We start from the raw sequence: 17,844 nt of genomic DNA on the forward strand, positions 1-17,844 counted from the left end.
ACAGTAACAAAGACATACACTGACACCCAGGAACAAAGACACACACTGATACCCAGTAACACAGACACACACTTACACCAAGTAACAAAGACATACACTGACACCCAGTAACAAAGACTTACACTGACACCCAGTAACACAGACACACACGGACACCAAGTAACAAAGACACACACTTACACCAAGTAACAAAGACATACACTGATAGCCAGTAACACAGACACACACTGACACCCAGTTAGAAACACACACTGACCCCCCGTAACACAGACATACACTGATACCAAGTCACAAAGACATACACTGATACACAGACACACACTTACACCCAGTAACACAGACACACACTGACACCCAGTAACAAAGACATACACTGATACCAAGTCACAAAGACATACACTGATACCCAGTAACACAGACACACACTGACACCCAGTAACAAAGACATACACTGATAGCAAGTCACAAAGACATACACTGATACTCAGTAGCACAGACACACACTTACACCAAGTAACAAAGACAGACACTGATACCCAGTAACACAGACAAACACTTACACCAAGTAACAAAGTCATACACTGACACCCAGTAACAAAGACATACACTGACACCCATTAACACAGACACACACGGACACCAAGTAACAAAGACACACACTTACACCAAGTAACACAGACGCACACTGACACCCAGTAAGACAAGCACATACACTGACACCAAGTCACAAAGACATACACTGATACCCAGGAACACAGAAACACACTGACACCCAGTAACAAAGACATACACTGATACCAAGTCACAAAGACATACACTGATACCCATTAACACAGACACAAACTTACACCAAGTAACAAAGACAGACACTGATACCCAGTAACTCAGATAAACACATACACCAAGTAACAAAGTCATACACTGACACCCAGTAACAAAGACATACAATGACACCCAGTAACACAGACACACACGGACACCAAGTAACAAAGACACACACTTACACCAAGTAACACAGACACACACTGACACCCAGTAACACACACTGATACACAGTAACAAAGACATACACTGACACCCAGGAACAAAGACACACACTGATACCCAATAACACAGACACACACTTACACCAAGGAACAAAGACATAGACTGACACCCAGTAACAAAGACATGCACTGACACACAGTAACACAGACACACACGGACACCAAGTCACAAAGACACACACTTACACCAAGTAACACAGACACACACTGACAGCCAGTAAGACAAACAAACACACTGACACCCAGCAACACAGACACACACTGACACCAAGTAACAAAGACATACACTGACACCCAGTAACACAGAGACACACGGACACCAAGTAACACAGACACACACTGACAGCCAGTAAGACAAACAACCACACTGACACCCAGCAACACAGACACACACTGACACCAAGTAACAGAGACATACACTGACACCAAGTAACAAATACATACACTGACACCCAGTAACACAGATACACACTGGGCGGCACAGTGGCACAGTGGTTTGCATTGCAGCCTCACAGCTCCAGGGACCCGGGATCGATTCTGGGTACTTCCTGTGCGGAGTTTGCAAGTTCTCCCTGTGTCTGCGTGGGTTTCCTCCGGGTGCTCCGGTTTCCTCCCACATGCCAAAGACTTGCAGGTTGGTAGGTTAATTGGCCATTATAAATTGCCCCTAGTATAGGTAGGTGGTAGGGAAATATATAGGGACCGGTGGGGATGTTATTGGAATATGGGATTCGTGTAGGATTAGTATAAATGGTTGGTTGATGGTCGGCACAGACTCGGAGGGCCGAAGGGCCTGTTTCAGTGCTGTATCCCGAAACTAAACTAAATACTGACACCTAGTGTCACAGACACACACTGACACCAAGTAACAAAGACAGACACTGATACCCAGTAACACAGACACACACTTACACCAAGTAACAAAGACAGACACTGATACCCAGTAACACAGATAAACACTTACACCAAATAACAAAGTCATACACTGACACCCAGTAACAAAGACATACACTGACACCCAGTAACACAGACACACACGGACACCAAGTAACAAAGACACACACTTACACCAAGTAACACAGACACACACTGACACCCAGTAACACACACTGATACACAGTAACAATGACATACACTGACACCCAGTAACAAAGACATGCACTTGCACCGTGTAACACTGACATACACTTACACCAAGTATTTTGACATACACTGACACCAAGTAACAAAGACATGCACTGACAACCAGTAACAAAGACATACACTGACACCAAGTCACAAACACAAACACTGACACCAAGTAACAAAGACATACACTTACACCAAGTAACAAAGACATACACTGATAGCCAGTAACACAGGCACACACTGACACCCAGTTAGAAACACACACTGACCCCCCGTAACTCAGACACACACTGACCCCCCGGAACACAGACATACACTGACACCAAGTCACAAAGACACACACTGACACCCAGTAACAAAGACATACACTGACACCAAGTCACAAAGACATACACTGATACACAGACTCACGCTTACACCAAGTAACACAGACATACACTGACACCCAGTAAGACAAGCACATACACTGACACCAAGTCACAAAGAAATACACTGATACCCAGGAACACAGAAACACACTGACACCCAGTAACAAAGACATACACTGACACCAAGTCACAAAGACACACACTGACACCCAGTAACAAAGACATACACTGACACCAAGTCACAAAGACATACACTGATACACAGACACACACTTACACCAAGTAAAACAGACATACACTGACACCAAGTCACAAAGACACACACTGACTCCCAGTAACAAAGACATACACTGACACCAAGTCACAAAGACATACACTGATACCCAGGAACACAGACACACACTGAGAACCAGTAACAAAGATATACACTGATTCCAAGTCACAAAGACATTCACTGATACCCTGTAACACAGACACACACTGACACCCAGTAACAAAGACATACAATGATACCAAGTCACAAAGACATACACTGATACCCAGTAACACAGATAAACATTTACACGAAGTAACAAAGTCATACACTGACACCCAGTAACAAAGACTTACACTGACACCCAGTAACACAGACACACACGGACACCAAGTAACACAGACACACACTGACACCCAGTAACACACACTGATACACAGTAACAAAGACATACACTGACACCCAGGAACAAAGACACACACTGATACCCAGTAACACAGACACACACTTACACCAAGTAACAAAGACATACACTGACACCCAGTAAAAAAGACTTACACTGACACCCAGTAACACAGACACACACGGACACCAAGTAACAAAGACACACACTTACACCAAGTAACAAAGACATACACTGATAGCCAGTAACACAGACACACACTGACCCCCCGTAACACAGACATACACTGATACCAACTCACAAAGACATACACTGATACACAGACACACACTTACACCAAGTAACACAGACATACACTGACACCAAGTCACAAAGACATACACTGATACCCAGTAACACAGACACACACTGACACCCAGTAACAAAGACATACACTGATACCAAGTCACAAAGACATACACTGATACCCAGTAACACAGACACACACTGACACCCAGTAACAAAGACATACACTGATAGCAAGTCACAAAGACATACACTGATAATCAGTAACACAGACACACACGGACACCAATTAACAAAGACACACACTTACACCAAGTAACACAGACGCACACTGACACCCAGTAAGACAAGCACATACACTGACACCAAGTCACAAAGACATACACTGATACCCAGGAACACAGAAACACACTGACACCCAGTAACAAAGACATACACTGATACCAAGTCACAAAGACATACACTGATACCCAGTAACACAGACACAAACTTACACCAAGTAACAAAGACAGACACTGATACCCAGTAACTCAGATAAACACTTACACCAAGTAACAAAGTCATACACTGACACCCAGTAACAAAGACATACAATGACACCCAGTAACACAGACACACACGGACACCAAGTAACAAAGACACACACTTACACCAAGTAACACAGATTCACACTGACACCCAGTAACACACACTGATACACAGTAACAAAGACATACACTGACACCCAGGAACAAAGACACACACTGATACCCAATAACACAGACACACACTTACACCAAGTAACAAAGACATAGACTGACACCCAGTAACAAAGACATGCACTGACACCCAGTAACACAGACACACACGGACACCAAGTCACAAAGACACACACTTACACCAAGTAACACAGACACACACTGACAGCCAGTGAGACAAACAAACACACTGACACCCAGCAACACAGACACACACTGACACCAAGTAACAAAGACATACACTGACACCCAGTAACACAGATACACACTGGGCGGCACAGTGGTGCAGTGGTTAGCACTGCATCCTCACAGCTCCAGGGACCCGGGATCGATTCTGGGTACTGCCTGTGCGGAGTTTGCAAGTTCTCCCTGTGTCTGCGTGGGTTTCCTCCGGGTGCTCCGGTTTCCTCCCACATGCCAAAAACTTGCAGGTTGGTAGGTTAATTGGCCATTATAAGTTGCCCCTAGTATAGGTAGGTGGTAGGGAAATATATAGGGACCGGTGGGGATTTTATTGGAATATGGGATTCCTGTAGGATTAGTATAAATGGTTGGTTGATGGTCGGCACAGACTCGGTGGGCCGAAGGGCCTGTTTCAGTGCTGTCTCTCCAAACTAAACTAATTACTGACACCTAGTGCCACAGACACACACTGACACCAAGTAACAAAGACATACACTTGCACCGAGTAACACAGACATACGCTTAAACCAAGTATTTTGACATACACTTACACCAAGTAACAAAGACATACACTGATAGCCAGTAACACAGACACACACTGACACCCAGTTGGAAACATACACTGACCCCCCGTAACACAGACATACACTGACACCAAGTAACACAGACATACACTGACACCAAGTCACAACGACACACACTGACACCCAGTAACAAAGACATACACTGACACCAAGTCACAAAGACATACACTGATACCCAGGAACACAGACACACACTGACACCCAGTAACAAAGACATACACTGATAGCAAGTCACAAAGACATACACTGATACCCAGTAACACAGACACACACTGACACCCAGTAACAAAGACATACACTGATACCAAGTCACAAAGACATCCACTGATACCCAGTAACACAGACACACACTTACACCAAGTAACAAAGACAGACACTGATACCCAGTAACACAGATAAACACTTACACCAAGTAACAATGTCATACACTGACACCCAGTAACAAAGACATACACTGACACCCAGTAACACAGACACACACGGACACCAAGTAACAAAGACACACACTTACACGAAGTAACACAGACACACACTGACAGCCAGTAAGACAAACAAACACACTGACACCCAGTAACAAAGACATGCACTGACACCCAGTAACACAGACACACACGGACACCAAGTAACAAAGACACACACTTACACCAAGTAACAAAGACATACACTGACACCCAGTAACAAAGACATGCACTGACACCCAGTAACACAGACACACACTGACACCAAGTAACAAAGACAGACAATTGCACCAAGTAACAAAGACATACACTTACACCAAGTATTTTGACATACACTGACACCAAGTAACAAAGACATACACTGACACCCAGGAACAAAGACATACACTGACACCCAGTAACACAGACACACACTTACAACAAGTAACACAGACACACACTGACACCCAGTTACACAGACACACACTTACACCAAGCAACAAAGACATACACAGACACCCAGTAACAAAGACACACACTTACACCAAGTAACAAAGACATACACTGACACCCAGTAACAAAGACATACACTGACACCCAGTAACACAGACACACACGGACACCAAGTAACACAGACACACACTGACACCCGGTAACACAAACAAACATACTGACACCCAGTAACACAGACAAACACTGACACCCAGTAACAAAGACATACACTGACACCCAGTAAAACAGACACACACTGACACCAAGTAACAAAGACATACACTGACATCCAGTAACAAAGACACACACTTACACCAAGTAACAAAGACATACACTGACACCAAGTAACAAAGACATACACTGATACCAAGTCACAAAGACATACACTGATACCAAGTCACAAAGACATACAATTACACCAAGTAACAAAGACATACACTTACACCAATTATTTTGACATACACTGACACCAAGTAACAAAGACATACACTGACACCAAGTCACAAAGACATAGACTGATACCCAGTAACACAGACACACACTTACTCCAAGTAACACAGACATACACTTACACCAAGTAACAAAGACATACACTGATACCCAGTAACACAGACACACACGGACACCAAGTAACATAGACACACCCTGACACCCAGTATCACACACTGATACACAGTAACAAAGACATACACTGACACCCAGGAACAAAGACACACACTGATACCCAGTAACACAGACACACACTTACACCAAGTAACAAAGACATACACTGACACCCAGTAACAAAGACATGCACTGACACCCAGTAACACAGAGACACACGGACACCCAGTAACACAGATACACACTGGGCGGCACAGTGGCGCAATGGTTTGCATTGCAGCCTCACAGCTCCAGGGACCCGGGATCGATTCTGGGTACTGCCTGTGCGGAGTTTGCAAGTTCTCCCTGTGTCTGCGTGGGTTTCCTCCGGGTGCTCCGGTTTCCTCCCACATGCCAAAGACTTGCAGGTTGGTAGGTTAATTGGCCATTATAAATTGCCCCTAGTATAGGTAGGTGGTAGGGAAATATATAGGGACCGGTGGGGATGTTATTGGAATATGGGATTCGTGTAGGATTAGTATAAATGGTTGGTTGATGGTCGGCACAGACTCGGAGGGCCGAAGGGCCTGTTTCAGTGCTGTATCCCGAAACTAAACTAAATACTGACACCTAGTGTCACAGACACACACTTACACCAAGTAACAAAGACAGACACTGATACCCAGTAGCACAGATAAACACTTACACCAAATAACAAAGTCATACACTGACACCCAGTAACAAAGACATACACTGACACCCAGTAACACAGACACACACGGACACCAAGTAACAAAGACACACACTTACACCAAGTCACACAGACACACACTGACACCCAGTAACACACACTGATACACAGTAACAAAGACATACACTGACACCCAGTAACAAAGACATGCACTTGCACCGAGTAACACAGACATACACTTACACAAAGTATTTTGACATACACTGACACCAAGTAACAAAGACATGCACTGACAACCAGTAACAAAGACATACACTGACACCAAGTCACAAACACAAACACTGACACCAAGTAACAAAGACATACACTTACACCAAGTAACAAAGACATACACTGATAGCCAGTAACACAGGCACACACTGACACCCAGTTAGAAACACACACTGACCCCTTCGTAACACAGACACACACTGACCCCCCGGAAATTGACATACACTGACACCAAGTCACAAAGACACACACTGACACCCAGTAACAAAGACATACACTGACACCAAGTCACAAAGACATACACTGATACACAGACACACACTTACACCAAGTAACACAGACATACACTGACACCAAGTCACAAAGACACACACTGACACCCAGTAACAAAGACATACACTGACACCAAGTCACAAAGACATACACTGATACCCAGGATCACAGACACACACTGACACCCAGGAACAAAGACATACACTGATACCAAGTCACAAAGACATACACTGATACCCAGTAACACAGACACACACTGACACCCAGTAACAAAGACATACACTGATACCAAGTCACAAAGACATACACTGATACCCAGTAACACAGACACACACTTACACAAAGTAACAAAGACAGACACTGATACCCAGTAACACAGATAAACACTTACACCAAGTAACAAAGTCATACACTGACACCCAGTAACAAAGACATGCACTGACACCCAGTAACAAAGACACACACTTACACCTAGTAACACAGACACACACTGACACCCAGTAACACACACTGATACACAGTAACAAAGACATGCACTGACACCCAGTAACACAGACACACACGGACACCAAGTAACAAAGACACACACTTACACCAAGTAACACAGACACACACTGACAGCCAGTAACACAAACAAACACACACTGACACCCAGTAACACAGAAACACACGGACACCAAGTAACAAAGGCACACACCTAAACCCAGTAACAAAAACAAACACACTGACACCCAGTAACACAGGCACACACTTACACCAAGTTACAAAGACATACACTTACACCAAATAACACTGACATACACTGACACCAAGTAACAAAGACATACAATTACACCAAGTAACTAAGACACACACTTACACCAAGTAACACAGATATACACTGACACCAAGTCACAAAGACATGCACTGACACCCAGTAACACAGACACACACGGACACCAAGTAACAAAGACACACACTTACACCAAGTAACACAGACACACACTGACACCAAGTAACACAGACACACACTTACACCAAGCAACACAGACATACACTGACACCAAGTAACAAAGACATCCACTGATACCCAGTAACACAGACACACACTTACACCAAGTAACACAGACATACATTGACACCAAGTAACAAAGACATACACTGATACCCAGGAACACAGACACACACTTACACCAAGTAACACAGACATACACTGACACCCAGGAACACAAACAAACTCACACTGACACCCAGTAACACAGAGAAACACTAGTAAACAGTAACAAAGACATACACTGACACCAAGTAACACAGACACACACTGACACCCAGTAACAAAGACATAAACGTACAACAAGTAACAAAGACAGATAATTACACCAAGGAACAAAGACATACACTTACACCAAGTATTTTGACATACACTGACACCAAGTAACAAAGACATACACTGATACCCAGTAACACAGACACACACTTACACCAAGTAACAAAGACATACACTGACACCAAGTCACAAAGACACACACTGACACCCAGTAACAAAGACATAAACTGACACCAAGTCACAAAGACATACACGTACAACAAGTAACAAAGACAGAAAATTACACCAAGGAACAAAGACATACACTTGCACCAAGTATTTTGACATACACTGACACCAAGTAACAAAGACATACACTGATACCCAGTAACACAGACGCACACTTACACCAAGTAACAAAGACATACACTGATACCAAGTCACAAAGACATACACTGATACCCAGTAACACAGACACACAATGACACCAAGTAACAAAGACATACACTTACAACAAGTAACAAAGACAGAAAATTACACCAAGGAACAAAGACATACATTTACACCAAGTATTTTGACATACACTGACACCAAGTAACAAAGACATACACTGATACCCAGTAACACAGACACACACTTACACCAAGTAACAAAGACATACACTGACACCAAGTCACAAAGACACACACTGACACCCAGTAACAAAGACATAAACTGACACCAAGTCACAAAGACATACACTGATACCCAGTAACACAGACACACACTTACACCAAGTAACACAGACATACACTGACACCCAGTAACACAGGCACACACTTACACCAAGTAACAAAGACATACACTGACACCCAGAAACAAAGACATACACTGACACCCCGGAGCACAGACACACACTTACACCAAGTAACAACGACACTCACTTACACCAAGTAACACAGACACACACTGACACCCAGTAACACAGACACACACTTACACCAATTAACACAGACAGACACTGACACCAAGTAACAAAGACACACACTGATACCAAGTAACACAGGCACACACTGTGGGTGGTGGGGTGGGGGGCATATTTGCGCAGTGGTTAGCACTACAGCCTCACAGCTCCAGGGAACCGGGTTCGATTCTGGGTACTGCCTGTGCGGAGTTTGCAAGTACTCCCTGTGTCTGCGTGGGTTTCCTCCGGGTGCTCCGCTTTCCTCCCACATGCCAAACACTTGCAGGTTGTTCGGTTAATTGGCCATCATAAATTGCCCCTCGTATAGGTAGGTGGTAGGGAAATATATAGGGACCGGTGTTGATGTGATAGGAATACGGGATTCGTGTAGGATTAGTATGAATGGGTGGTTGATGGTCGGCGCTGACTCGGAGGGCCGAAGGGACTGTTCAAGTGCTGTGTCTCTAAACTAAACTAAATACTGACACCTAGTGTCACAGATACACAATGACACCCAGTAACACAAACAAACACACACTGACACCCAGTAACACAGAGAAACACTAATGAACAGGAGCAAAGACATACACTGACACCAAGTCACAAACACGTACACTGAATCCCAGTAACACAGACACACACTTACACCAAGTAACACAGACATACACTGATACCCAGCAACACAGACACACACTTACACTAAGTAACAAAGACAGACACTGATACCGAGTAACACAGACACACACTTACACCAAGTAACAAAGACATACACTGACACCAAGTAAAAAAGACATACACTGACACCCAGTAACACAGACACACACGGACACCAAGTAACAAAGACACACACTTATACCAAGTAACACAGACACACACTGGCACCCAGTAACACAGACACACACTTACACCAAGTAACACAGACATTCACTGACACCATGTAACAAAGACACACAATTACACCAAGTAACACAGACATACACTGACACCAATTAACAAAGACATGCACTTACACCAAGTAAGAAAGACACACACTTACACCAAGTAACACAGACCGACACTGACACCAAGTAACAAAGTCATACACTGATACCCAGCAACACAGACACACCCTTGCACCAAGTAACAAAGACAGACACTGATATCCAGTAACACAGACACACACTTACACCAAGAATCAAAGACATACACTGACACCAAGTAACAAAGGCATACACTTACACCAAGTAACAAAGACACACACTGACACCAAATAACAAAGACATACACTTACACCAAGTAACAAAGACACACACTGACACCCAGTAACAAAGACATAAACTGACACCAAGTCACAAAGACATACACTGATACCCAGTAACACAGACACACACTTACACCAAGTAACACAGACATACACTGACACCCAGTAACACAGGCACACACTTACACCAAGTAACAAAGACATACACTGACACCCAGAAACAAAGACATACACTGACACCCCGGAGCACAGACACACACTTACACCAAGTAACAACGACACTCACTTACACCAAGTAACACAGACACACACTGACACCCAGTAACACAGACACACACTTACACCAATTAACACAGACAGACACTGACACCAAGTAACAAAGACACACACTGATACCAAGTAACACAGGCACACACTGTGGGTGGTGGGGTGGGGGGCATATTTGCGCAGTGGTTAGCACTACAGCCTCACAGCTCCAGGGAACCGGGTTCGATTCTGGGTACTGCCTGTGCGGAGTTTGCAAGTACTCCCTGTGTCTGCGTGGGTTTCCTCCGGGTGCTCCGCTTTCCTCCCACATGCCAAAGACTTGCAGGTTGTTCGGTTAATTGGCCATCATAAAGTGCCCCTCGTATAGGTAGGTGGTAGGGAAATATATAGGGACCGGTGTTGATGTGATAGGAATACGGGATTCGTGTAGGATTAGTATGAATGGGTGGTTGATGGTCGGCGCTGACTCGGAGGGCCGAAGGGACTGTTCAAGTGCTGTGTCTCGAAACTAAACTAAATACTGACACCTAGTGTCACAGATACACACTGACACCCAGTAACACAAACAAACACACACTGACACCCAGTAACATAGAGAAACACTAATGAACAGGAGCAAAGACATACACTGACACCAAGTCACAAACACGTACACTGAATCCCAGTAACACAGACACACACTTACACCAAGTAACACAGACATACACTGATACCCAGCAACACAGACACACACTTACACTAAGTAACAAAGACAGACACTGATACCTAGTAACACAGACACACACTTACACCAAGTAACAAAGACATACACTGACACCAAGTAAAAAAGACATACACTGACACCCAGTAACACAGACACACACGGACACCAAGTAACAAAGACACACACTTATACCAAGTAACACAGACACACACTGGCACCCAGTAACACAGACACACACTTACACCAAGTAACACAGACATTCACTGACATCATGTAACAAAGACACACAATTACACCAAGTAACACAGACATACACTGACACCAATTAACAAAGACATGCACTTACACCAAGTAAGAAAGAAACACACTTACACCAAGTAACACAGACCGACACTGACACCAAGTAACAAAGTCATACACTGATACCCAGCAACACAGACACACCCTTGCACCAAGTAACAAAGACAGACACTGATATCCAGTAACACAGACACACACTTACACCAAGAATCAAAGACATACACTGACACCAAGTAACAAAGGCATACACTTACACCAAGTAACAAAGACACACACTGACACCAAATAACAAAGACATACACTTACACCAAGTAACAAAGACATACATTGACACCAAGTAACAAAGACATACACTTACACCAAGTAACAAAGACATTCACTGAAACCCAGGAACACAGATACACAGTGACACCCAGTCACACAGAGAAACACTGACACCTAGTAACAAAGACACACACTGACACCAAGTAACACAGACATACACTGGCACCAAGTAACAAAGACACCCACTTAGGCCAAGTACAAAGACAGACACTGACACCAAGCAACAAAGACATACAATGATACCCAGTATCACAGACACGCACTGACACCCAGTAACAAAGACATACATTGACACCAACTAACAAAGACAGACACTGATACCCAGTAAAACAGACACACACTTACACCAAGTAGCAAAGACATCCACTGATACCCAGTGACACAGACAAACACTTAGAGCGAGTAACAAAGACATACACTGACACCAAGTAACGAAGACATACACTTACACCAAATAACACAGACACACACTTACACCAAGAATCAAAGACATACACTGACACCAAGTAACAAAGGCATACACTTACACCAAGTAACAAAGACATACACTTACACCAAGTAACAAAGACATTCACTGAAACCCAGGAACACAGATACACAGTGACACCCAGTAACACAGAGAAACACGGACACCTAGTAACAAAGACGCACACTGACACCAAGTAACACAGACATAGTCTGGCACCAAGTAACAAAGACACCCACTTAGGCCAAGTACATAGACAGACACTGACACCAAGCAACAAAGACATACAAAGATACCCAGTATCACAGACACGCACTGACACCCAGTAACAAAGACATGCATTGACACCAACTAACAAAGACAGACACTGATACCCAGTAAAACAGACACACACTTACACCAAGTAGCAAAGACATCCACTGATACCCAGTGACACAGACAAACACTTGCAGCGAGTAACAAAGACATACACTGACACCAAGTAACAAAGACATACACTTACACCAAATAACACAGACATACACTGACACCAAGTAACAAAGACACACAATTACACCAGGTAACACAGACATACACAGACACCAATTAAAAAAGATACGCACTTACACCAAGGAAGAAAGACACACACTAACACCAAGTAACACAGACCTACACTGACACCAAGTAACAAAGTCATACACTGATACCCAGCAACACAGACACACCCTTGCACCAAGTAACAAAGACAGACACTGATATCCAGTAACACAGACACACACTTACACCAAGAATCAAAGACATACACTGACACCAAGTAACAAAGGCATACACTTACACCAAGTAACAAAGACACACACTGACACCAAATAACAAAGACATACACTTACACCAAGTAACAAAGACATACATTGACACCAAGTAACAAAGACATACACTTACACCAAGTAACAAAGACATTCACTGAAACCCAGGAACACAGATACACAGTGACACCCAGTAACACAGAGAAACACTGACACCTAGTAACAAAGACACACACTGACACCAAGTAACACAGACATACACTGGCACCAAGTAACAAAGACACCCACTTAGGCCAAGTACAAAGACAGACACTGACACCAAGCAACAAAGACATACAATGATACCCAGTATCACAGACACGCACTGACACCCAGTAACAAAGACATACATTGACAGCAACTAACAAAGACAGACACTGATACCCAGTAAAACAGACACACACTTACACCAAGTAGCAAAGACATCCACTGATACCCAGTGACACAGACAAACACTTAGAGCGAGTAACAAAGACATACACTGACACCAAGTAACGAAGACATACACTTACACCAAATAACACAGACACACACTTACACCAAGAATCAAAGACATACACTGACACCAAGTAACAAAGGCATACACTTACACCAAGTAACAAAGACATACACTTACACCAAGTAACAAAGACATTCACTGAAACCCAGGAACACAGATACACAGTGACACCCAGTAACACAGAGAAACACGGACACCTAGTAACAAAGACGCACACTGACACCAAGTAACACAGACATAGTCTGGCACCAAGTAACAAAGACACCCACTTAGGCCAAGTACATAGACAGACACTGACACCAAGCAACAAAGACATACAAAGATACCCAGTATCACAGACACGCACTGACACCCAGTAACAAAGACATGCATTGACACCAACTAACAAAGACAGACACTGATACCCAGTAAAACAGACACACACTTACACCAAGTAGCAAAGACATCCACTGATACCCAGTGACACAGACAAACACTTGCAGCGAGTAACAAAGACATACACTGACACCAAGTAACAAAGACATACACTTACACCAAATAACACAGACATACACTGACACCAAGTAACAAAGACACACAATTACACCAGGTAACACAGACATACACAGACACCAATTAAAAAAGATACGCACTTACACCAAGGAAGAAAGACACACACTAACACCAAGTAACACAGACCTACACTGACACCAAGTAACAAAGTCATACACTGATACCCAGCAACACAGACACACCCTTGCACCAAGTAACAAAGACAGACACTGATATCCAGTAACACAGACACACACTTACACCAAGAATCAAAGACATACACTGACACCAAGTAACAAAGGCATACACTTACACCAAGTAACAAAGACACACACTGACACCAAATAACAAAGACATACACTTACACCAAGTAACAAAGACATACATTGACACCAAGTAACAAAGACATACACTTACACCAAGTAACAAAGACATTCACTGAAACCCAGGAACACAGATACACAGTGACACCCAGTAACACAGAGAAACACTGACACCTAGTAACAAAGACACACACTGACACCAAGTAACACAGACATACACTGGCACCAAGTAACAAAGACACCCACTTAGGCCAAGTACAAAGACAGACACTGACACCAAGCAACAAAGACATACAATGATACCCAGTATCACAGACACGCACTGACACCCAGTAACAAAGACATACATTGACAGCAACTAACAAAGACAGACACTGATACCCAGTAAAACAGACACACACTTACACCAAGTAGCAAAGACATCCACTGATACCCAGTGACACAGACAAACACTTAGAGCGAGTAACAAAGACATACACTGACACCAAGTAACAAAGACATACACTTACACCAAATAACACAGACACACACTTACACCAAGAATCAAAGACATACACTGACACCAAGTAACAAAGGCATACACTTACACCAAGTAACAAAGACATACACTTACACCAAGTAACAAAGACATTCACTGAAACCCAGGAACACAGATACACAGTGACACCCAGTAACACAGAGAAACACGGACACCTAGTAACAAAGACGCACACTGACACCAAGTAACACAGACATAGTCTGGCACCAAGTAACAAAGACACCCACTTAGGCCAAGTACATAGACAGACACTGACACCAAGCAACAAAGACATACAATGATACCCAGTATCACAGACACGCACTGACACCCAGTAACAAAGCCATGCATTGACACCAACTAACAAAGACAGACACTGATACCCAGTAAAACAGACACACACTTACACCAAGTAGCAAAGACATCCACTGATACCCAGTGACACAGACAAACACTTGCAGCGAGTAACAAAGACATACACTGACACCAAGTAACAAAGACATACACTTACACCAAATAACACAGACATACACTGACACCAAGTAACAAAGACACACAATTACACCAGGTAACACAGACATACACAGACACCAATTAAAAAAGATACGCACTTACACCAAGGAAGAAAGACACACACTAACACCAAGTAACACAGACCTACACTGACACCAAGTAACAAAGTCATACACTGATACCCAGCAACACAGACACACCCTTGCACCAAGTAACAAAGACAGACACTGATATCCAGTAACACAGACACACACTTACACCAAGAATCAAAGACATACACTGACACCAAGTAACAAAGGCATACACTTACACCAAGTAACAAAGACACACACTGACACCAAATAACAAAGACATACACTTACACCAAGTAACAAAGACATACATTGACACCAAGTAACAAAGACATACACTTACACCAAGTAACAAAGACATTCACTGAAACCCAGGAACACAGATACACAGTGACACCCAGTAACACAGAGAAACACTGACACCTAGTAACAAAGACACACACTGACACCAAGTAACACAGACATACACTGGCACCAAGTAACAAAGACACCCACTTAGGCCAAGTACAAAGACAGACACTGACACCAAGCAACAAAGACATACAATGATACCCAGTATCACAGACACGCACTGACACCCAGTAACAAAGACATACATTGACAGCAACTAACAAAGACAGACACTGATACCCAGTAAAACAGACACACACTTACACCAAGTAGCAAAGACATCCACTGATACCCAGTGACACAGACAAACACTTAGAGCGAGTAACAAAGACATACACTGACACCAAGTAACAAAGACATACACTTACACCAAATAACACAGACACACACTTACACCAAGAATCAAAGACATACACTGACACCAAGTAACAAAGGCATACACTTACACCAAGTAACAAAGACATACACTTACACCAAGTAACAAAGACATTCACTGAAACCCAGGAACACAGATACACAGTGACACCCAGTAACACAGAGAAACACGGACACCTAGTAACAAAGACGCACACTGACACCAAGTAACACAGACATAGTCTGGCACCAAGTAACAAAGACACCCACTTAGGCCAAGTACATAGACAGACACTGACACCAAGCAACAAAGACATACAATGATACCCAGTATCACAGACACGCACTGACACCCAGTAACAAAGCCATGCATTGACACCAACTAACAAAGACAGACACTGATACCCAGTAAAACAGACACACACTTACACCAAGTAGCAAAGACATCCACTGATACCCAGTGACACAGACAAACACTTGCAGCGAGTAACAAAGACATACACTGACACCAAGTAACAAAGACATACACTTACACCAAATAACACAGACATACACTGACACCAAG

This window comes from Heterodontus francisci, unplaced genomic scaffold (assembly GCF_036365525.1).
Source record: "Heterodontus francisci isolate sHetFra1 unplaced genomic scaffold, sHetFra1.hap1 HAP1_SCAFFOLD_198, whole genome shotgun sequence".
In the NCBI taxonomy this organism is placed as follows: Eukaryota; Metazoa; Chordata; class Chondrichthyes; order Heterodontiformes; family Heterodontidae; genus Heterodontus; species Heterodontus francisci.